General features: G+C 48.4%; 1 protein-coding gene across 1 annotated transcript in view; it reads left to right on the plus strand.

Annotated features, from left to right (window-relative positions):
* Positions 1–22,950, plus strand: part of ZBTB21 (zinc finger and BTB domain containing 21) — a 91,129-nt gene that overhangs the window by 58,603 nt on the left and 9,576 nt on the right. The gene's annotated exons all lie outside the window — the stretch shown is intronic.

The raw sequence follows: 22,950 nt of genomic DNA on the forward strand, positions 1-22,950 counted from the left end.
CCAGCCTTCCTTAACCAGAGTCAGAGGTCCTCTGACTGGGTGTCCATAGAGAAGCTCAAAGGGACTGAACCCTAGAGATTTCTGTGGCACCTTACGTAATGCAAAGAGTAGGCACGGTAAGAGGACATCCCACTTAAGCCTCAGGGGTTCCTCCAGACCCATTATCATGTCCTTCAGGGTCCGGTTGAACCGTTCAACCAGCCCATTTCCTTGGGGGTGGTAAGGAGTGGTGAACTTGTAAGTTACACCGCACTCCTGCCACAGGGACTTCATATACTTGGAAATGAAGTTGGTCCCCCGGTCAGTCACTACCTCGCGAGGGAATCCACCTCGGGAGAAAATTCCCATCAGTGCTCGTCCCACCACGGGGGCCTTCACTGTCCTCAGAGGTATGGCTTCCGGGTACCGGGTGGCATGGTCCACCAAGACCAGGATGAACCTGTTGCCCATGGCTGTCTTGGGGTCCAGTGGCCCCACAATGTCAATCCCCACCCGCTCAAAGGGGGTACTGACCACAGGGAATGGCTGGAGAGGAGCTTTGTGCTTCCTCCCACTCTTTCCACTTGCCTGGCAAGTCTGACAAGTCCTGCAATGAGTATCAGAACTCTTGCGCATTTGGGGCCAATGAAAGTGGGTGACAAGCCTCTCAAAGGTCTTGTCCTGCCCCAAATGTCCTGCTAATGGCACATCATGAGCCAGCCCTGGTAGGAAGGCTCTGAACGTCTGGGGTACCACCAGCACATGGGGCTAACTCAGGTTCAGCAACCTTAGGCTCACTATACAGGAGACCATTCTCCCAGTAGATCTAATGTGATCCTGACTGATCACCTGCTGCCTGGTTTACAGCCTGTTGCCGCAAGCCCACGAGAGAAGGGAATTTTTTTATGCTCCTTGCAAAAGTCTTTCCTGGAGGGACCTCCTTCTTGCTGCCAATGGGTCAGCTCAGGCAGGTCTCCCAGTTCAGCTATCTGCTCCCCGGTAGGCTCCAGGGCATCCCCCTCAGGGTCTACCTCCTCCTGGGCCGTGGGAACTTCAGGGCCGGTTTCCCGCGCCCCTCGCCACTTATCTCTTCGGCAGGTTCCTGGGCCTCCCTCTCAGGCTCCAGTTCCTCTTGAGAACCCCTACTGGCAGACATTGACCGGGTGGTCACGCACGCCCAATCAGGCAGTCCAACCATCTTCAAGTGAGTTGTTTTCTCCACGTTATCCCAAGGGGAGCTCTCCAAATCATTTCCTAACAAACAGTCAACAGGCATGGCGGGCCTCACAGCTACCTGAAGAGTACCAGAGACCCCCCACCCCACTCAAAGGGAACCTGAGCCATTGGGCAATGACTCTGTGTTGTCGGCGTTAACAGCTCGGCAAAATGCATGAGGAACAATCTGCTCTTGAGTCACCAGGTGACACCTGACAGCTGTCACACTGGCTCCTGTGTCTCTTAAGAGCCTTCACCTTTTGGCCATTGACGGTCACTCGCTGCCCATATTTCTTAGTGTTCCTGGGTAGCTGAGCTTCTGAGACCGTCTCACAGTCTCCTAAAGCGACAAGGGTCATCTGTGCGGGACCCCACCCACCTTGGACATCCATCTCCTCCCCAAGGCTACACTAGCCATCTGCGGGGGCGGAGCACCAGTGGGTGCTTGTTTACTAAACAGGCGGCACCTGGGATCATTCGCCTTGTGACCCAGATCACCACACTTGTAACATTTCAGGGGTCCCTGGGAACAGGACTACCTGTCGGCGCCCCTTGCTTTCTCTCAGGGGGAGGCTGGGAACCACGGGGTTCCCTTGCAGACTACTTTGGGGCCCTCTGCGCAACTCCTTCTGTTTACCCTTGTCCCCCCACTCTTCTGCTGGCTGAGTCGCCCATGTGACCGTTGTGGACCCTGGTACTGACCCAGCGGTCCGCCTCCTCAGCAAGCTTCCTAGGGTTAGTCAGCTTGCTATCTATCAGATGCTGGCGCAGCTCTGGAAAAAAATTATCAAACAAGTGCTCCCATGCAATCAAATCAAAGAGACCTTAAAAATCAATAACCTTGCTGCCCTTCACCCAACCATCCAATGCTCTGCAAAAGAAAGTGACATATTCAACCCAAGTACTGTTTTCTAACTATTTGCATTTCCTGAACCTCTGCCTATAGAGCTCAGGTGTCAAACCATATCTATATAATCAACAAGGAGCATAGAGGGAATGGTATGCATGTGTAGCAGCCAGCCTTGTTTTTAATGTGATAGGTCCCACGAAGTCAGGAATAAAGTAATAGTATCGTGTTACCTATCATTTTTATTACACTTCTTGATACTTTGCACTTTTTCCACTGCACGTTTTTTTGTTTGGAAACATACATTTATTTTGGGAGTCATGACTGCCGATGATGATAACAATGGGCTGTCCTGGTCAGTCCCTGCCAGGTATCCCGATGGTTCGGCCGTGAGGGGTCATTTCTCCTACTCACAATTTTTTTCACGTGTCACTTGTGAGTGCTGTGAGCTGAATGTACTTCGAGTTTGTCAGTTCCAGTTTCTTTTGAGCATTCAGAAAGACTGAATTTTGGTTTTTGGCATGATGACTTTTTATTTATAAGGCAAGAGAAACGTGTGACTTGCTATCCCAAATATATAGGGGAGAAATCTGTTTATACAAAAAACAATTGTAACATATAGTCCACGTTTACGTTAAAAATAATTGCCACAGGGAACTTTGGTCAATTTGTTGTTGATGATTATATGAGGGGAGGGCGACCATGTTTTCCTAAATTTTCCCTCTATGCTCCTTGTTGATTATATGTTTTGGACGGCGGCTCAGCCGTGAGAGCACTTCTAGTCAATTTCCCATTTTTACTGTTACAATACACACTCTGTCAAAACACGCTGCACTTATTGTGGTATTAAATAAGGATTTTTGTAAATAAAAGATTTTTATAACCTGTGATTCGCTCTCTATAAAACTTATAGATAACGATAAGAGAGGCGAGTCTATAAAGTATGGATAAAAATTGCCTAGCCTTCACGGATGAACAAATAGCTGCTATCCTATCTGGTCCCTCCCTGTTTCCAGATACCCCCCTCCTGAGTAATACCTCAGCTAGGGAAGAATGGGAAAAACTGAGTTCCTTGAAGAAAAAGCAAGTCAGGATTGCTCTTCATGGACCTCTCATGACCGAGTATTATAGAGCTGGTGCTGCCCCCGCTAGTCTCCTGGTTAGGATTGAACCTAGAATTTTCCTCGACGATAGTAAATTTAGATTAGACTGGAGCTATATCTCGAATAAGTGCACGCGAGATTGACTTATTTTAATTATAAGTACCGCCAAAAGATTAAGTGAGGAGTTGTTAAAAGAAATTCTTGAGTTAGAAGAGAGCATAAAACGTGACACTATCCTCACCAACACCAAAGAACACCATAGTAAGATCCAAGAAGATTTAAGTAAGTACAAGAACTACATGGTCAATCAAAAGATCAAAGGTTTACAATGCAACCTTGAAAGATATACCCATGAGTGGGCGTTTCCGTACATAAGCGATAGTTACTACCAGTCAGGACCAGAACAGCAGAACCTGGGAGGTGTATGCAGAGGTAGAGGAGGAAGACAACATCAAAGACGCACCCCCAGTAACTGGACGTTCGATAATACATCTAGTGAGGACGAACAGGAGGGGCTCCAAGGGAACAGAGTGAGGTTCAACCAACAGGAGCACAGTAACGAGGACCTGGGAGTCCTATTGAGATCTTTTTTAGGACCGGGTCAGCAAAACACCAGAGTGGGAGGACAAACGGGAAGAGGACGAGGGCGGGGCAATCAACCACCCCAATGGCAAACGTACTCCCCGAGAGTGGCTCGCAGCCGAGTACAACAACTATGAGTAACATTGTAGTGAATCTATCAGATTACACCCTTACTAGTAGTGAAGACAGAGTTTTAAATAAAGGTCTTGGGTTAGTTCCCATGCCCACTCACGATACCTTCAAATGTAGGGTGGAATTTTATGAAACCATGCGGAGAATAAAACTCAAAAAGTTTTTTGCAAATAAAAAACAGGAGAGTCCAGGTATATATAATACTAATTTGAGAAGGCCATCGCAATTTGTTCCTCCATCTAGTGCTGTAGGACCTGAAGTGGCAGTATTCAAATCTAAGGTCCTTCAGGACATTACTAATTTTGAGTTGAACGATACCAATTCAAAATATAAGAATATGACGAAAGATGACTGGAATGCTGTAAAAAATCGGCAAAGTAACCACTCGCTCACTATAAAGTCTGCGGATAAGGGTGGGGCGGTTGTTGTGCTAAACACTACAGATTATGATATAGAGGTCAAAAGACTTCTTGATGTACGCACTAATTACCAGCCCTTTAAACAAGACCCTACACAAGAACTTTTGAAGACTATACGAGAGATGGTGAGCGTGGCGAAAGAGAGGAAGTGGATCACAGTAAGGGAGGCGGAGTTCCTGGTGAATGACAACCCCAGTATTCCGGCGTTCTATATACTTCCCAAAATACATAAACATGCACGGACTCCTCCTGGACGCCCGATTGTTTCGGGAATCCAGTCTGTGTTGGAACCTCTATCGCAATTTGCGGATTTCTTTTTGCGCGAATCTGTCGTAAATCAAAAATCCTTTGTGAAGGATACCACTGAGATTCTTAACATTGTGAGTGACATGGAATTTAATCGAGAACATGAGTTCCTTGTCACTATTTACATTGAATCCCTCTACTCCTGTATCCCTCAAAATGCCACGTTGGTGGCAGCAGCACGAGCTCTCGGGGAACAGGAGTGGTTTTATGATGTGCCACAAACTTTCGTTTTACAATGTGTAGAACTTGCTTTGACTCAGAACTTTTTTTGTTATAAGCACCAATTGTTCCTTCATACCACGGGACATCCATGGGCGCGACCATGGCGCCTAGCCTGGCGTGCATTTATGTCGGCCAGTTCGAGGAGCACGTCGTCTACCATTCCACCAATCCCTTCCAGAGGTACTTGCGCCTCTGGAAGAGATATATAGACGACGTGCTCTGTGTCTGGACCGGGGAGGAAGAGCCCCTGTTGGAATTTCAGAATTGGTTAAATCATAAAGACCCTAGTCTTCGTTTCACGTGGTCATACAGTCATACCACTGCAGTTTACTTAGACCTAGACATAGAAGCTAGTGGGGGTGTTTTATGCACCAGAGTCCATTAAAAACCAACAGATAGGAACTCCCTCCTTTTATACGATTCATACCACCCTAGGGCATTGAGAGATAATCTCCCTGTGGGACAGTTCCTGAGATATCGCAGGAACTGTTCATCCACTGATGTCTATATGGAGCAAGCACAAGAACTAAGTAGTAGACTACAGGAGAGAAAATATCCAGTTAAAACCATCACACATGCTAAAAAGAGGGCATTAAATACACCTAGGAGTGTGCTCCTTGAGAAAAACATAAAGAAAAAAGATGAATGCGTCCCAGTTGTCATGACTTATGACCCGTTAGCTACAAAGATTAGACAGTCAATCCGAAGACACTGGTCCCTACTGTCCAATAATGATTTCAAAATGCCATCTCCTAGGTTTGCGTTTAAAAGATCCAGCAACCTTAAAGATAAACTGGTCCATACATGCACTCCAACCACTAGAAGTGTGAGAGAGAGCACGATTCCCAAGGGACATTACCCATGTGGGTCGTGCTCTGTGTGTTCGCTAACACAAAAGACAACGAGTGTGTTGTCACAGTCTGGAAAAGAGTGGTTCTTGGGTCATTTTAGCAATTGTTACACCACAAATGTGGTTTACAGGTTGCAATGTGAGTGCGGCTTGTTTTATATAGGTCTCACTTCAAGGAAAATTAAAACAAGAATTCAGGAACATCTCAGCACAGAGCTCGACAAATCTGAAAAATTGTACTAGTCCTGCAGGTCTAGTATCTTGGAAAATCCCCTCGACCCAACTGCAACCTACTTGACCTCTGTCTCTGAAAATGGAGCAAAAGTGACAAGTTAACAAGATTTAAAGGCATCTTTATTGCTCAGTCCCTTTGTGAGCAATAAAAATGCCTTTAAATCTTGTTATCTTGTCACTTTTGCTCCATTTTCAAAGACAGAGGACAAAAGTGAGTTTGTCTTCCTACTCGCCAGAAAGGGCGAGTAGGACCTAAAAATAGCTCGTCCTCATCCATTCTCCCTCGCAAATGCGAGCAGGCGTGTGGATTTGTCGAGCCCTGCAGCACTATTAAGGCTGGCAAGCTAACAACTAGGCTGGTACAACACTGCCACACAAAGTGGACAGTGCTTGAGAAGGTGATCGGTGGCTCCCAAAATATCGAAAGGTTGCTAGCATCCAGGGAAGCACGGTGGATTTTCCAAGAAAAAAGCGAACAACACTGGCTAAATTAACTTATAGAGTGGAATAGAGTGACATGTGTTCTTTGTTAAAACTTCCGTCTTACATGGGGTTAACCATCGTTATGTGACCCAGTATATGTTCACAGGTTGCAATTTCTGCAATCTTTTGCTTCTGGATGTTGGTGAGAGGAGTGCCATGACACCGGTGATGTTGCCCCGAAGTTATAACCTTCTTCGTTTGAGAATCGCAACAATTAAATTATAAATCACAAAAAACAATTGGTGGGTTCTAATCAAATTTATAAAAACTACCCATGTTGCATCTGAAAATATATCCAGATTAATGTATGAAATAAGGTTACAAATAGCATGGAAATCTTTTTAAAGAAAAACTGTACATAAACGCTTTATTTAGGGCAACAATGGAACTATGACCCACTGAGAAAAACGATTTATTGAGGGCATCATTCATATAATATTTGAGTGATAATCGACACAAGTCAAGGACATGGGTTTCCGATTTGATGTAGACCACGATATACATAAAGTTGGCTTTTTTCAAAATTGGGAAGTTTCCTGATTCAAAATGGCCGCCGCAATGACGCTAGAACGTCATCTGATCACGTGGTACTCGACGCGTTTGTAAATATACGCAGCACGAGTCCACCGGAACCTGAGGCGGAGACAACACGCTCCGAGTAGTTCTGACGGGTAAGGATAGGGGTGGGTTTCTGCTACTCCAGTGGGAGGGATGTCGCTTGAAGGCCTGGGTGATTAAACATACTAATGCTGACTTAGCAGAACAATAGAGAGTGGGAGCACGAAAATGAGCATAATAAATGAGTGCGAAGAGGTATGCTCGTAATTACCAAACATGTGCTGAGTATATTATGTTTGTTCATTTACTTCCCACGTTGGGTTTAGATTCAGATATTGACTGAACAAAGGGGAACCGTTTTTGAAAAGGCAGACTCACACAAGGGGTTTCCTGTTTTTTAATTGGACCTTACAGCCGGTAGGAGACGCCGTGGCTGAATAAGGGTAAATACGACATATTGAAGGAATATAAAGGTGCAGTGATGTCTTGACATTGTGTGCATGCATACGAGCTAATCTAACAGTATATTGTTATTTTTATTGACAGTCTATATGAATGGTGTGTCCATCTCTGAAGCAGTGGCAAAAACACTTGGCCCTGTAGAAATTGCCTAAAGTGTTTCGGGCAATGAAACATGTTGGCGTATAGGTAATGGTATGCATGTGTAGCAGCCAGCCTTGTTTTTAATGTGATATGTCCCACGAAGTCCGGAATAAAAGTAGCAGTAGCGTGTTACCTATCATTTTATTTACACTTCTTGATACTTTGCACTTTTTCCACTGCACATTTTTTTGTTTGGACACATACATTTATTTTGGGAGTCATGACCTCTGATGATGATAACAATGGGCTGTCCTGGTGAGTACCTGCCAGGTATCCCAATGGTGGTTCGCCCGTGAGGAGTCATTTCTCCTGCTCACAATTTTTTTCACGTGTCACTTGTGAGTGCTTTGAGCTGAATGTACTACGAGTTTGTCAGTTCCAGTTTCTTTTGAGCATTCAGATAGACTGTCTTTTGGTTTTTGGGATGAAGACATTTTATTTAACAGGCAAGAGAAACGTGTGACTTGCTATCCCAAATATATAGGGGAGAAATCTGTTTATACAAAAAACGATTGTAACATATAGTCCACGTTTACGTTAAAAATAATTCCCACAGGGAACTTGGTCAATTTGTTGTTGATGGTCAAACCATATCTAGACATCAATGCATCTTTCATGTGGCTGTATAAATTGTGGACATCAGAAGGCAAGTCTAACAATGTATCCCGCTCTTCACTAAGGAACCTTCCCCACAACCCCGCTCCCCAATCTCTCTCAGGGACCCGGTGGGAAGACATGGCTACCTCAGAGGCTTTTAGCTTTTAACTCCAACTCCCTCAAAACTTTTTCCTGCTCAAACTGTATTTTCTTTTCCTCAAGATCTAATCTTCTATTTTCTATATCTAGCTGCCTATTCACCTTGAACTTGGTTATCTCCATTTCATGCCTTCTTGATCTCTCTCTGTCTTCCAACTCTTCTTGGGACAGACTTTTGTTAGAGCCAATGCTACCTGCGCTGGAAGGTACCTTCCTTCCCCCTGAGCCCAATGGCTCTTCCTGTTGCACAATTGCATCATCATCCTCCTCCTCAATCACAGGAGTTTTCCTTGCTTCTACCCAGGCCCTCAGCGCCTTGTAGAATTCTTCCTTCACTTTAAATCCAGAAGTGGAAACATTGAATATCTGAAAGAAACACGTTAGTTAGATTCCTTACCTTAGAATAACCCCCATGCGCCAGACTAGATCCGGAAAATTTTGCGTAGCAGTACCCTTGCGCGTCGCCTACGGCTCCGCGTCCGTCGTCGGCGTCTTTGGCGCCAGGATGACGTCGTCGGAGTACTTAGACGCCGCCCTCACGCGCTGACGTCAGTTCTTCTTTTTTCCGCGCCAGCTAAGCGCAGGTCTGGAGAAAGCAGTCACAACTGCAAAAATGACCTAGACCAAAGGCAATCAATTTATTTTGTAAGACTTGGGTATCTCATGTCACATTCTTTTACAACAACCACCCGTTTCCTAGTATACAGGGTTGGGGATACACCAGTCAATAGCCCATCTTAAAAAGCACGTCTCCTTCTATACAACAGTACTACTACCCGCACCGACATGTGCAGAAAAAATGTGAACAAGCACGATAGCACCTCACGGGCGCACCACCAATAGGACCCCTGGTAGGTACTCACCAGGACGGCCCTGTTATCATCATCGGTGCTATCGCGCTAAACGGAAACGTGTCCAACCAAAAACAATTGTGTTAATAGTGATGAGTGCAGTGGAACAATACAGACAACACAAACATTTAGTGAAATGATACCACATATATAACATAAAAACGCATAAAGCATGAACAGACAACTTTATTCTTGTTCTCATATGCTTAATGCTCTCAATTAAAAAAGTGAATGTGGCTACTCCTTATAGAGCCACTATCTACTTGCCAACATGTTTCATTGCCTTAGTATTTATCAGGCAATTTCTTCAGGGCATATCTTTATTCGCCACTGCTTAGGACACCAGGGTTGCAGGTACTGTTGTAAAAAACACAAAACACGTGTTTCACTCATCTATCCTTCACGTGTATAGTCATACTGGAGAAAGCAGTACCTTAGTCATTTTTTGACTAAAACTTTTTGATCTTTTTGATCTCTTCTCGAGTCTTCACGACTCTCGGTGCTGGTAGGGAAGGCCCGGGTTCAAGCCCTGTACCGACTGTAACCGACTAATGTCGGTTACCGATCCCCACCGCCGGTGCCTGTATTGCCTTGGGACCGACCACGACGACCGGTCGTGCCCCGACTGCCGGGCCTTGATGTCGAAGGCTAGGCGGGAGCGGTCCCGTAAGCGCCTCGAACTCCGGCAGTCGGCCCTGCACCGCTCAAGGTCCCAGTCCAGGAGGGGGTTGAGGGACCGGTCGCAGGACCACAGTCATCGAAGCTCGACGAGTCGACACCATTCGTCGGGCCCCAAGTCCTCAGATAAGAGGCACAAGAAGTCGAAGAGACGCCATCGCTCTTCTGACTCCCCCCGACGAGCACGACGCGGCTGGGGGTTCGGGCGACACCGCCGGGTGCCGCAGGCGCCGCAGCCAGCTCCATACCCGCCGGTCCCTGAGATGAACGCGACACCGGAGGAGATCGAGGCCTTCCTCATGGCTATGAGGTCCCTCTCTCCTCCGTCGGGTCCCGCGGTGCATCCGAGACCCGCGGCCCCGACTGCGAGTCCAAGCGGGCCGGGTGCTCCGGCGCCTTCAGGTGCTTCTGCCACCCCCCACCCCCGAGAGCCTGGTTATCCAGGCCTCTCTTCCCAATCCGCATTCCCGACTGCACCCCCAGATCGGGAATCCAAAAGGTATGAACAGTGTGGTAAGATTTCATCCCTCAGCTGTGGATTGCGGTCAGTAAACACCACTTGCCTTTTGGGCCGTTATACCCACTCTCTGTGGGATACGGTTGCAGCCGTGCTGCCAGAGTGTCCGGAGGGGGCCCGGGCAAAACTCGCTCAAGCCCTCGCGGAGGACCCATGGAACGTCAACGGCTTCCTCCGGAAGGAGAAGTTCAAGATGCTGACTCTGGCTCAGGTCTTAGCTGCCCTGGACCCCGGAGACTGGATGGTAGCGTTGGACTTGCAGGACGCGTATTTCCACATCCCTGTCCCTCCTGCGTTACCTGCGGTTCATGGTAGGCCACGGGCACTTCCAGTTCACCGTGCTCCCCTTTGGCCTTACCAGCGCCCTACAGGTGTTCACGAAAGTGATGGCGGTGGTCGCAGCTCATCTGCGCAGGTTAGGGGTGTCAGTCTTCCCCTACCTCGACGACTGGTTGTTGAAGGCGGGCTCGCCCCAGACAGTCGTCAGCCACCTTCAGACTACGGCCGACCTCCTGCCTCCTCCTGGTTTTCCATCAATGTGCCGAAGTCACGCCTGTGTCCCTCTCAAAGGCTCCTCTTCATCGGAGCGGTTCTGGATTCGGCGCAGTTTCGGGTTTATCCTCCCGAACAGCGGGTTCGGGATATTCAGGCTCTGATTCCGATCTTTCAGCCTTCATCCCGGGTCTCGGTCAGGTTGACTCTGGGGCTGATGGCCTCCTGCATCCTTCTGGTGCATCACGCCAGGTGGCGGATGTGGGCTCTGCAGTGGGACCTGAAGTTTCAGTGGGCCCAGCATCAGGGCAACCTGTCCGACCATGTCCGGATCTCGGATGGCACTGCGAGACAGTTGCAGTGGTGGCTCACGGACCGCGATTGGGTCAGCAGCAGATCCCTCTCTCTTCCCCAACCGGAGCATGTTGTTGTGACGGATGCGTCCCTCCTGGGCTGGGGGGCCACATGGGAGAGGCGGAGATCAGAGGCCTCTGGTCTCCGGCGGAGTCCCGGCTCCACATCAACCTTCTGGAGCTGTGGGCGATCCAGCTTGCACTGAAGGCATTCCTTCCCTCTGTCCGGAGAAGTGTAGTGCAGGTGTTCACGGACAACACCACTGCCATGTGGTACTCTAACAAACAGGTCGGGTTGGGGTCGTGGACCCTATGCCAGGAGTCTCTGCACCTCTGGCAGTGGCTGGAATATCAGGGCGTGACCCTGGTGGTTCAACACCTGGCAGGTTCCCTGAATGCCAGGGCGGACAAACTCAGCCGTCGGTGCATGATGGCACGAATGGCGTCTGAACTCGGACGTGGCGCAAGGTCTCTTTCATCAGTGGGGAGAGCCTTGGTTAGATCTATTCGCCACAGAAGAGAACGCGCAATGTCATCAGTTCTGCGAAATTCCAACGTGGCACTCGCTCAGAGACGCTTTTCGTCGCGAGTGGAGTTGCGGTCTGTTGTACGCCTTTCCGCATATACCACTTCTGCCCAGAGTGCTGAAGATCAGGCGCGACCGTGCCCAAGTCCTCCTTGTGGCTCCGGAATGGGCACGAAGATACTGGTATCCCGAGCTACTCAGCATGTCAGTCGATACCCTGATTCGTCTGCCTCTTCAGGAGAACCTTCTGTCGCAGCAGCAGGGGACGGTGCTCCACCCGAACCTGTCCAGTCTCCACCTCCATGCGTGGAGATTGAGCGGCGACAGTTGAGGCCATTTGACTTGCCTCCTGAAGTCTGCGATGTCATTCTGGCAGCCAGGCGTCCCTCCACAAAATCGGTATACGCCTGCAGGTGGAACAAATTTGTGGCATGGTGCACAGCAAAGACTGTGGATCCACTCTCTGCCCCTCTTTCTGAGGTTCTCCTCTTCCTTCTTTCTCTTGCCCCGCAGGGCTCTGCTCTGGGCACTATTAAGGGCTACCTCTCTGCCATTTCCGCTTTCTTAAGGCTACCTGATCAGCCCTCTTTGTTCAAGTCCCCCGTTGTAAATAGGTTCTTAAAGGGCATCACTCATCTGTTTCCTCCTGTTCCTTTCGTGATGCCGCAGTGGGACTTGAACCTTGTTCTAACTTATCTGATGTGCGCTCCTTTTGAGCCACTTCATAACTGTTCTCTTCGTCTTCTCACTCTTAAAACTGCATTCCTTGTTGCCATCACCTTTACCAGGAGAGTGAGTGAGCTCCAGGCCCTTTCTTCACAACCTCCCTCCCTTTCTGTCCGTCCGGACATCTTTCCTGCCCAAGGTAGTCACAGCCTTCCACATCGGGTAGTCCATCACCTTGCCCACCTTCTTTCTGCCTCCGCATCCCTCGAAAGAGGAAGAGAGGCTCCAACGTCTGGACCCAAAATGTGCGCTCTCATTCTATCTGGATCGCACAAGCCAGTTCCGGGTGATTGACCAACTCTTTGTTGGTTACGTGGGCGCTAAGAAGGGACGGGCGGTGCACAAACGAACCATCTCTCGGTGGGTCGTCTTGTGCATCAAGATTTTCTACTCTTTGGCGAGGAAGGAGCCTCCTGTTGGGCTGAGGGCCCATTCCACTCGGGCCACGGCGGCTACTACTGCCCTGGGCCGGGGAGTCCCCTTGCAGGACATCTGTCAGGCAGAGACGTGGGCCTCGCTGCACACGTTTGCAAGACACTACTGCCTAGACAGCCAAGTCCGGAGAGATGGCTTCTTTGGCCGTTCCGTTCTCCGGGGCTTTCTGGTGTGATCGTGGTTCGCAGACCCACCACCGGGGTTGGTATTGCTGGGGTATCTATTCTAAGGTAAGGAATCTAACTAACGTGTTTCTTTCAGATGAACAAGTTACTTACCTTTGGTAACGATATATCTGTAAGAAACATTAGTTAGTTAGATTCCTTACCGCCCCACCCATCCTCCCCATTCTGCGAACCGATATCTAGGTTTAAGGTCATCCCTTTCAGGGCTCTAGTTTCATGGCACCAGTGTCGGTTTTTATCATGGCTCTGCATTTCTGGCGCGGAAAAGATGTGTACAAGAACTGACGTCAGCGTGCGAGGGCGGCGTCTAAGTACTCCGACGTCATCCCGGCACCAACGACGACGAACGCGGAGTCGCAGACGACGCCTACCGACGTGCAAGGGTACTGCTATGCAAAATTTTCCGGATCCAGTCTGACGCCTAGGGGTTCTTCTAAGGTAAGGAATCTAACTAACTAATGTTTCTTACAGATATATTGCTACCGAAGGTAAGTAACTTGTTCTTCTTGCAAAAGTACTTCATCTGCTTTACTGTGTAGCATTCCAGCCTATCTTCTTCCCATTCACAATTAAGGGAGGCTACAGATTCTGCTCTCTCTACTACAACGGATCCCGGCATCTTTCAAAAATAGGCAATCCAAATATTCAAAAAGGAATCTACCAAAAAGTATGCGGTATCGTTATGGTCTGCACTCACTAAGCAGTGTTCACCAGTCACTGTACATGAGTCACAAATGCAAATTCGGAATCCCCTCCACTGCCTATCAATGTTTGATTTGGGGGTCTCTAGTTGGCACAAATAGGGACCCTCTCCTCTAGTCAGGGAAAGGGGATTACACACCTAAAATAACCCCTGCTCACCCTCTGGGGTGCGTGGTGCGAGCAGTCAAGGCTTATTTCAGAGGCGTTGTAAGTTAAGCGGTTGCGACCACATACAGTAACCCAGTGACAACACTACAGATGGACAACACACAGGTTTTATATAAAAAATAAGTCAAATTTATATAGATTTACCACAAGACCATAAACGACAAAAATACACACTATGATTACTTTAAGATGGTAGATTTAAGCTTAGTTCAGTTCAGTTCTTAGATGCGACACTGCGTCAATGTACCTTAAGTTAGGTGCGCTTCCACAACAAGCAATGTCGCAGCGATGGGAAATGCGGCAAAGTTCAGATACAAAGAAATAAAGACGTGAAGATCTTCCAGATGCGGCACGCTTCTCAGGGATGCGAGAAGTTCTCGGTTCGATGCGTGGACGGCAGCGGTGACACCCTTACGATGCAACGGCAACAGCTCCAGCGGCGACGCTCTTCTCCCACGATGCGGGAAGCTTCCGCTCGATGCGACAACTACATCGGCGACATCCAAGATGCGACGGCAGCAGCTCTGACGGCGGCGGGCTTCTCGGGGATGCGAGGTGCTCTTGGTCGATGCGGTGCAATGCGACAGTTCCAGTGGCGACACCCTCCTTTCTCCCGAGTTGCGACGGCAGATACACTGACGGCGACACGCTGCGACCTCGTTGCGAGATTCTTTTTCTGATGCGGTGCAGTGCGACAGCTTCAGCGGCGACACCCTCCTTCTTCGGAGTTGCGACGGCAGCAACAGCGACACGATTACTCTTCGTTGCGGCACGCTTCTCTCCGATGCGGTGCAGTGCGACAGTTCCAGCGGCGACTACCCTCCTTTCTCCGGAGTTGCGACGGCAGGCACTGCGACGGCAACTCGCTTCTTCTTGTTGATTCGCGCTTCCAGCTCCTTGCGACACGCAGTTCCTCAGAAGGCCCAAAACAGCAGCAGGCACTTCCACAAGAACTCTGGGGAGCTGGGGGGTGATGTCTGTTGTCCCTAAGACTTCAGCAGGAGGCAAGCTCTTGTCCAAGCCCATGGAGATCCTTCACAAGTTGAAAGCAAAGTACATAAAGTTCCTTTCTCCTTCCTTTGACAGTAAGGCAACCACTGCAGGCCAATCCCCCAAGCAGCACTTCAGCTTGGGAATAGTCTTTCCTCTCCTCAGTAAAGGTTTCTTATTGTAGTCCAAAGTGATCTAATTTCATGGGATCAGGGTCCCAATATTTATACCCAGAAATCCTTTGTTCTCTGAGGGGAGAGGGGCCTTTGCCCAGTCCAAACTAGTTCTGAAGCACTCTGTTTACCAGACTTCTCCTTTCCTTTCACAGTACAGGGCATGCACATCAGACACCCCACAGGAGGTAGATCCAGCATCGTGGAAGGCAAGTACAGTCCTGGAGCACTCTGTTTACAGGACTCCTTCTCTTCTTTCAGTGTGCAGGGCAGGGACATCAACCGCTCCCCAGGGAGTGGAGCCAGCATTGTGGAAGGCAGGCACAGCCCTATTCAGAGTTCAGGTGCACTCCTCCCTCCCATCAAGATGCAGATCTCTCTAATCACCACTGGGTGACTTAGCCTGTCTCCTGGGATTCCCCAGCCCTGTCACTCACAGAAACCAGACATAGGAATACACAACCTAGCAGAGGCAGGTTTGAATGGTTAGACAAGCAAAGACTTACTTTCTAAAAGTGGTATTTTCAAACACAGAATATTAAAATAAACTTTACTAAAAGATGTATTTTATTATTCTGAGTTCAGGCATGCTAAACTCGAATTTCTACCATGTTCTCTGAGACAGTTAGGATTATTAAATGTAATAACTCTAACCGCCCATTCTGGCCTATGGAGAACAGGTAGCCCTGCAATAGTGAAATACGAAAATGGCTGTAATTCACTATTAGGACATGCCACACACATCAGGGCTTGTCCTACCTTATACTTGCAATGCACCCTGTCCTTAGGCTTACCATAGGGGTGACTGATAAGAAGAAAAGGGAAGGTTTAGGGACTGGGAAGTGGGTGCACTTGCCCAGTCAGCATGACAGTACCAGACTGCACGCAGGCTGTGCAATGGCAGACCTTAGACACATTTCACAAGGCTGCTTCTGTGGGTGGCACAACCAGTGCTGCAGGCCCACCAGCAGCATTTGGATTACCCGCCCTGGCACACTCAGTGCACTAGGCTAGGGTCTGACAAGTAAACTAAAATAGCCAAACATGGAATCACTAATCCATACATCAATTTACAATAGGGAGCACTGGCACTGTGGCACTGGATAGCAATGGCACAGTGCTCATAGCATACAACACCAGCAAAAACACATGAGGCAACAGCATAAAATGGAAGGGAGACCCACGCCAATGGTGCCAGGTCTAACAGGCTCTGTCAGGGCACCTTCCATGGCCAGACCCGTCCGGGTATTTTAGACGAGGCGGGAGCTCCGATTACAGGCCCGGTGGCTTTGGCGGACCTCTATGCACCACGGTAGTGCCTGGCTGAGTACATGGTGGACAAGTTCATAGCAGACTTGCCACCGAAGGCGGTGTTTGATGAGGTGCGCAACCGGGTGGAACTCCCTCTGACTGATGAGGAACTGGGCACCGCCCTGGGCAAGCTCAATTCTGGGAAGGCTCCTGGACCCAATGGGTTCCCGAGCTAATTCTTCAAACGGTACAATGTGCAGCTGGCTCCTCACTACCGGGCGGCCTTGGAGGAGGCCAGGGAACAAGGTAGGCTTCCCTCAGATTGGAGGCATGCGGAAGTGGTGGTGTTTCATAAGCCCCCGGAGCAACATGCCTCCTACCTTCCCATTTCTCTTCTGAACGTGGAGGCCAAAGTCCTGGCCAAAGCGTTGGCTAATCGGCTATTACCGCATATCTCAGCACTTGTACACCTGGATCAAGCCGGATTCATGCCCCAGGGGGCGACCAGGCACAATATACGGCAGGCACCGGTGGCGATGGCGGCTGTCCGACAGACCGGGGAGCAGGCGGCATTCCTCTTGGCTGACATGGACAGGGCATTCGCCTCTCTTAGCTGGGTCTATTTGTTCGCGCTGCTGCCCCGGCTTAATCTCTGCCCCCATTTCATGTCATACCTGGCACTCCTATATACAGACCTGACTGCATCGGTTCGGGTGGCGGGAGCGGTCTCTTCCAGTTTCTCTATCAGGTGCAACACCAGGCAGAGATGCCCCTTCTCGCCATATTTATTTGCCCTGGCTATTGGAGCCGTTAGCGGCGTGGAGGCGCATGGATGCACAGCTAAGGGGCTTTGAGTGTGCTCCGGTGCTATCCGACAGGATTGCCATTTGCGGACTATGTCCTTTTTTTCCGGACGTATCTGGATAGAACGGGGCCACGCCAACTGCGGATCATGCAGATCTACGGGGAATCATCGAGTCTATACATGAACCCCCGCAAATCCACGCTGTGGGTTCTGGGGGAGCAGACGAAGGTAGGTAATTGGGCGTCCACGCTTCAGGTGGCGGTGGGGGGCCTCAAATATCTAGGTGTGTTCCTCGGAGGTGCCAGCCATCTCCTGGGAGCGGAATCTGGTGCCGGTATGGAAGCGAGTATGTGCGGATATGAAGACCTGGTCGCATATGCCTCTGACACTCTATGGCAGAGTAGCAATCTTTATGATGGTAGCACTTCCTCGGTTGCTTTACCAGCTACAGAATCATCCGTACCCGATCCTGCCTAAATGGTTCCGTCTGGTGAATTCTGTGCTTAGACAGTTTTTGTGGGAGGGTGGAGCTGTGCGTGTAGCGCTGCACACATGCTTCCTTCCCACCTACTGCGGAGGGTTGGCGACCTCGGATATCCTCTCGTACTACCAGACCTCACACTTACTGTCCTGAATGAGTGGTGGTATGGCGACAGGGGGGACCCGGCGTATGCATTGGAACGCTATCTTATGGGGTCCCACACATTGCACACTATTCTGTACTCTGCTTTGCTGAGGGGAGCGCTGCCATCGGTCAGACGGGTGGTGTTTCAACTTTGGAGGCAAGCACTGCGCTTGGGGTGGTGGAATACTCTGACCGGGGAAACCCCACTGTGGAATAACCGGCGTCTGCCCTTGGAGTCTCGACCCTGGGGGATGTTTTGAGGGGCACGGCACTCGCGTCCTTTCAAGATTTACAAACAGAATTTGGCATGCCCCGGTCCCAGTTCTACCGGTACCTCCAATTCTGCCATGCACTGTCCCCTAGCCTAGAGGGATTAGAGTCTCTCCCTGGGTTTAGTCCTCTGGAAGCAAAAGTGTTTATGGGGGATTTGGAGACAAAGAATATATCCCAAATCTATCAGTCCCTGGTTACCCATTGCTCCCCTACGCTGCAGAGGCTCCGGGAGACATGGGAGGAGGACGTGGGCACGCTTTTGGAGGAGGATTGGAGGGTGGCTCTGGCCGCCCCCAGGGGTGCGGCCATAGCATTGCCTCATTCAATTTAAATATCTACACAGGTTCTACTTCACCCGGGTTCGGTTGTGGCGGGCGGGACTGATTGCCTCCCCGGAGTGCCTCCGGTGTGGCCGGGAGGAGGGCACGTTTCTGCATACCATCTGGTGCTGTGGCTCCCTAACCCAGTTTTGGAGGGGGGTCTTTGCCTGTTTGTCTGCTATAGGTTATGGAAGGGGTAGGGGGCAATGTTTATAAAAGACACCTGATGCAGCTTGGCCTCACAGTGGCAAAACCGGATATAGCCAGGGCGTGGAAGGATCCACAGGCCCAGTCTGTGGTGGCATGGAAAAATGGTCTAGACTTCTGTATGGGATTGGAACAGCCAATCTTTGTTGCCAGGGGATGCCCACGAAAGCACTATAAAATATTGAAGCGTTGGGCTGAATACCGTTGCCTGAGGCTAGAGCCTCCTGTCGTAACAGAGGATCTTCCGGGGGAGTGACTGATGGGACGTATGAGTCTGTCTTGGTGTGGGGTGAGGGGCTCGGGGGGCGTGTGTACGTATGCAGATATTCTTCTGTGCAGTGCAGGTTGTTTGTAGATTGGACTCTGTGGACCTTGTGCGACTTTGGGGGAGGCTGTGAGGGAGGGGCGGAGTTAAGGGGCGCGGGTCTGTTGTAATGTTTGATACTGTAGTTGTCTCTGGAGTGCAGAGCCCTGCATCATATGTGCAGTCTGACAATAAAATATATTTTTTTTTAAATAAATAAATAATACAATGGAGCCCGGATTAACAATTTAATCTTTTTTCGAGGTGGCTTAGTACTCCCTATTCAATCTCTTCAGGCACAAGCACTGGGCTGGTGTCATACACACACTCTGGCGGGCCATCCTGGACACAAGAAAACCCTTGCCCTGCTTAAAAGACATTTTTGGTGGCCATCCATGAATCAAGATGCCCGTTTGTATGTAGAAAATTGTTGTGTCTGCGCACAAAGCAAAAGTACCCACCAAATCCCAGTCGGTCTCTTAACTCCTCTGTCTACACCCCCTATACCATGGCATCCATTATTATAGACTTTATTGTAGAACTGCCTCCTACTAAGCAAGGGCATACTGTCATATTCGTCGTTGTTGACATGCTATCCAAACTGACCCATTTTATACCCTTGAAGAAACTGTCTACTTCTAAAGAACTAGCTTGTGTGTTTCTCCAACAGATGGTGCAGCATTATTGTATCAGACAGGGGCCCTCAGTTCGGGTGCCATTTCTGGAAAGGGTTGAATAACATGATGGAGATAGATGTACGACTCTCATACTGCTCATCACCCTCAGACAGAAAGGGTCAACCAGTGTATTGAGCAATACCAACAGTGTCGCCTCCTACAGGTAGATAAGGATTGGGACTCGGTTCTGTTGTCTGCGGAGTTTGCATATAACAGCGAACATGTATGTATTGGGGTATCGCCTTTTTCTGTAACTATGGGTTCCACCCTCGCTGTGGTTTGGGTTCACCTTTAGTACCTACTAATTCTCCGACCGCTTTGGATTTGGTATCTCGTCTCCAGGATATTCATGCTTCCGCCAAGAAATCTTTAGACGAGACCAAGAGCAGGTATAAGGAAAGAGCTGATCTGCATCGTCGACGACCACCTGCTTATGCTGTAGGAGACAGCGTATGGTTGTCCACTCGGAATATGCAGATTAAGGGTTCAATTAAGTTTAAGCCCCGCTTTATTGGTCCTTGTGTTGTTTCTAAAGTGGTGCATTCTGTCGCCCTGAAGCTCGACTTGCCTGACTCATTACATGACCAGCCTGTCTTCCATGTGTCCTTATTGAAACCTGTCGCCCCTGGTACTGTTGTTCCTGCACAACTTCCCCCCTGTTTTGATGGATGATACAGAGACGAGGTGGAGTAGATTGTGGACACCTGCAGGGTGCTTCGTCGATTGCAGTACCTGATCCACTGGAAGGGTTATGGGCCTGATGAACGGACGTGAGAACCGGCCTCTGATGTGCATGCTCCCCATTTGCTTTGCTTGTTTCATCGACGTTATCCACCCAAACCCATTAGAGGTGGGGTCTGGGGGAGGAAGGGGGTGTACTATCTGGCTCCTCGGGACACACTTATTACAGCAGCGCCTGTTCCTGCATTCATTTTTTTTCAACTACACATAAATGTGTCACAAATGCAACCATACAAATACAAAAAAAGAAAATGTAACAATAAAAAGACAATGAATCTTTCAAAACACAGTTGCTATATACAGGAAAAATACACATTTAGTTGTACACAAATTCAACAACTCAAAGGTCTCCTAAACTTAGATTTTTTTTTTTCCCCGTTTACCTGGGCAATCAATTTTGCCTGTTTTAATTTTAATTTTTACTCTTTGAAATTTCAGACAAAAAAGAACACATCATCAACTAAACAGATAGTCTCCTTTTTACAAAAACATCAAACATGATACATCAAAAACTACACATAAATGTGTCACAAATGCAACCATACGAATACAAAAAAAGAAAATGTAACAATAAAAAGACAATGAATCTGTCAAAACACAGTTGATATATACAGGAAAAATACACATTTAGTTGTACACAAATTCAACAACTCAAAGGTCTCCTAAACTTAGAGAACGATTTTGATACTATGAGTGTCCCAGAGTTTTTTGAACTACCACTTATATCAAAAGCCTGTATCAAAGCCGACGCGTTTCGAGTCCTGGTTTTTTGAATTGCCGGACTCTCATCAGGGCAGGATAAATCCTTTCTAAATGATCGACTGTTTATGACAAAAACATAAAACAAAAGTGAATTTTAGTGTGTTTCCCACAGTTTTTAAAAAAAGCTCTTTTTTCTCTATTAAGCTAAAGGTCTGCCCACATACCTGCATTGTGCCAAACTTGGTTTATAGGCTTTGCTTCAAACTTTTTTTACTCGGTCAGTAGATGCCACTCTGCAACAGAATATCAAGTTCTGAGTACTAATTTATTTGAGATATAATTCTCCCATTGTATATAGAAATTGCGTGGAACAAGGGGTTACCTTTATTTCTGTTATTATGTGGCACAGCTTTACAGTCCGCTGGTGCTCGCTACTTGTCTGGTCAGGGTGCAAAGGTCTTTACAGTCTGAAAAAAGGGGATGAAATCAACTATTTCTAACCATACGGCTATATATTTCAGAAGGACTTATTTTGCATCCCATGCTCAAGCTACTTACTCGTGAATCAGTCACGAATCCGCTGCCGGTCATACGTATCGCCATTACCAGTCTGTTCTATTCTTAATCTGAAATACAACCGGGGCGGAATATTACTTCATGCGAGGGCGGAATAGTACTTCACGCGAACAAGGCGAAGCCTCGTGTGTCACGCACTAGAAGATTTCATTCAGCGCACGGCTCACCTTTTAGGAGAAGTAATGATTTACAATTTTCACCAGTTCCGCGAAGGAAGACAAACCCTCAACGACGTCTTCCTCCCAGGATACCGGGTTGTATGAACACGTGGCGCCACAAGGGGCGGAGCATGAAGGAACGACCTGGCTGCTTACAACCATAGTGCATTATGGATGTTGTATTTCAATCGGAAGGCGACCGAATGAATAATGAAATTAAATTTGCCTAAAATCAAGAGATTTATGAAAAATTTTAGAAAATCAGCATGAAAAGTTTATTGTGAGGATACAGCTTAATTGATTAGACCAAGTCCTTAAGCAGTTTCCACAACATTATACTCTATTCAGTTCACTCATACAGTTAAGTCCTCTGTTAATGCTGTCAAATTTCATGATCAGATAAGCCTCTTTGCGTAGCAGTGCACTTTCAATACAGGGAGAGCGATGCCTAGGGTCAATCGCAGACAGGATGGTCCATTTGAAGTCATTCTCGCTATGATTTACAGACAAGAAGTGTTCAACCATAGGGGCGGACAGGACCTTTCTCCTGATCCTTGATCTGTGTTGTGTTATTCTCATATTTACTTGTTGGCATGTTTTGCCAATGTATATTCTGTTGCATGGGCATAGAACTGCGTAAACAACATTTTTTGTTTTACAATTTGTAAAATTGTTGTGTCTCCATGTCACCCCATTATGGCTAAAAACATCCCCCTCCAAAGACGAAGGACAGGTAACACAATTGCCACATTTGTGATGTCCCACAATGGGTTTTAAATTCCATTGTGTTATAAGGTCACTCTTAGGTTTTGGGATGTAACTATCAGCTCTGATTAGCTGTTGGCCAAGACTTAAGTCCTTTTTCATTGCAAAAATCGGTTTGGACATTGGATGTTCTGCATTCAAGCGCGGAGACAAGAGCCCCGCCCGCCGTTCTTTGCCAGTAGGCAAGGGCGGCGCTTAATTGGTATTTAAAGAAGGGATCCGCGCTGGCAAGGCGCTTCGCGTTTCAGCACAGATCCCGCCATGTTTCCCGACTTACCTGACTCCATTTTTTACCACAGTTTCTTCCGCAGTCTCTCGCTCGTGTTGCTGGGCTCCCGGGGTGTCCTTCTGCTTCCTGGGTCCTCTGGTGTTCTTCCGGGGCTTGTCGACATGCTGCTCCTTCCCAGCTGGTAAATGATGCAAAGGAGCTTCTGTTTCTTTTAACCCTTCGCATTCTGGTA

Source organism: Lissotriton helveticus, chromosome 8 (assembly GCF_964261635.1).
Source record: "Lissotriton helveticus chromosome 8, aLisHel1.1, whole genome shotgun sequence".
Lineage (NCBI taxonomy): Eukaryota > Metazoa > Chordata > Amphibia > Caudata > Salamandridae > Lissotriton > Lissotriton helveticus.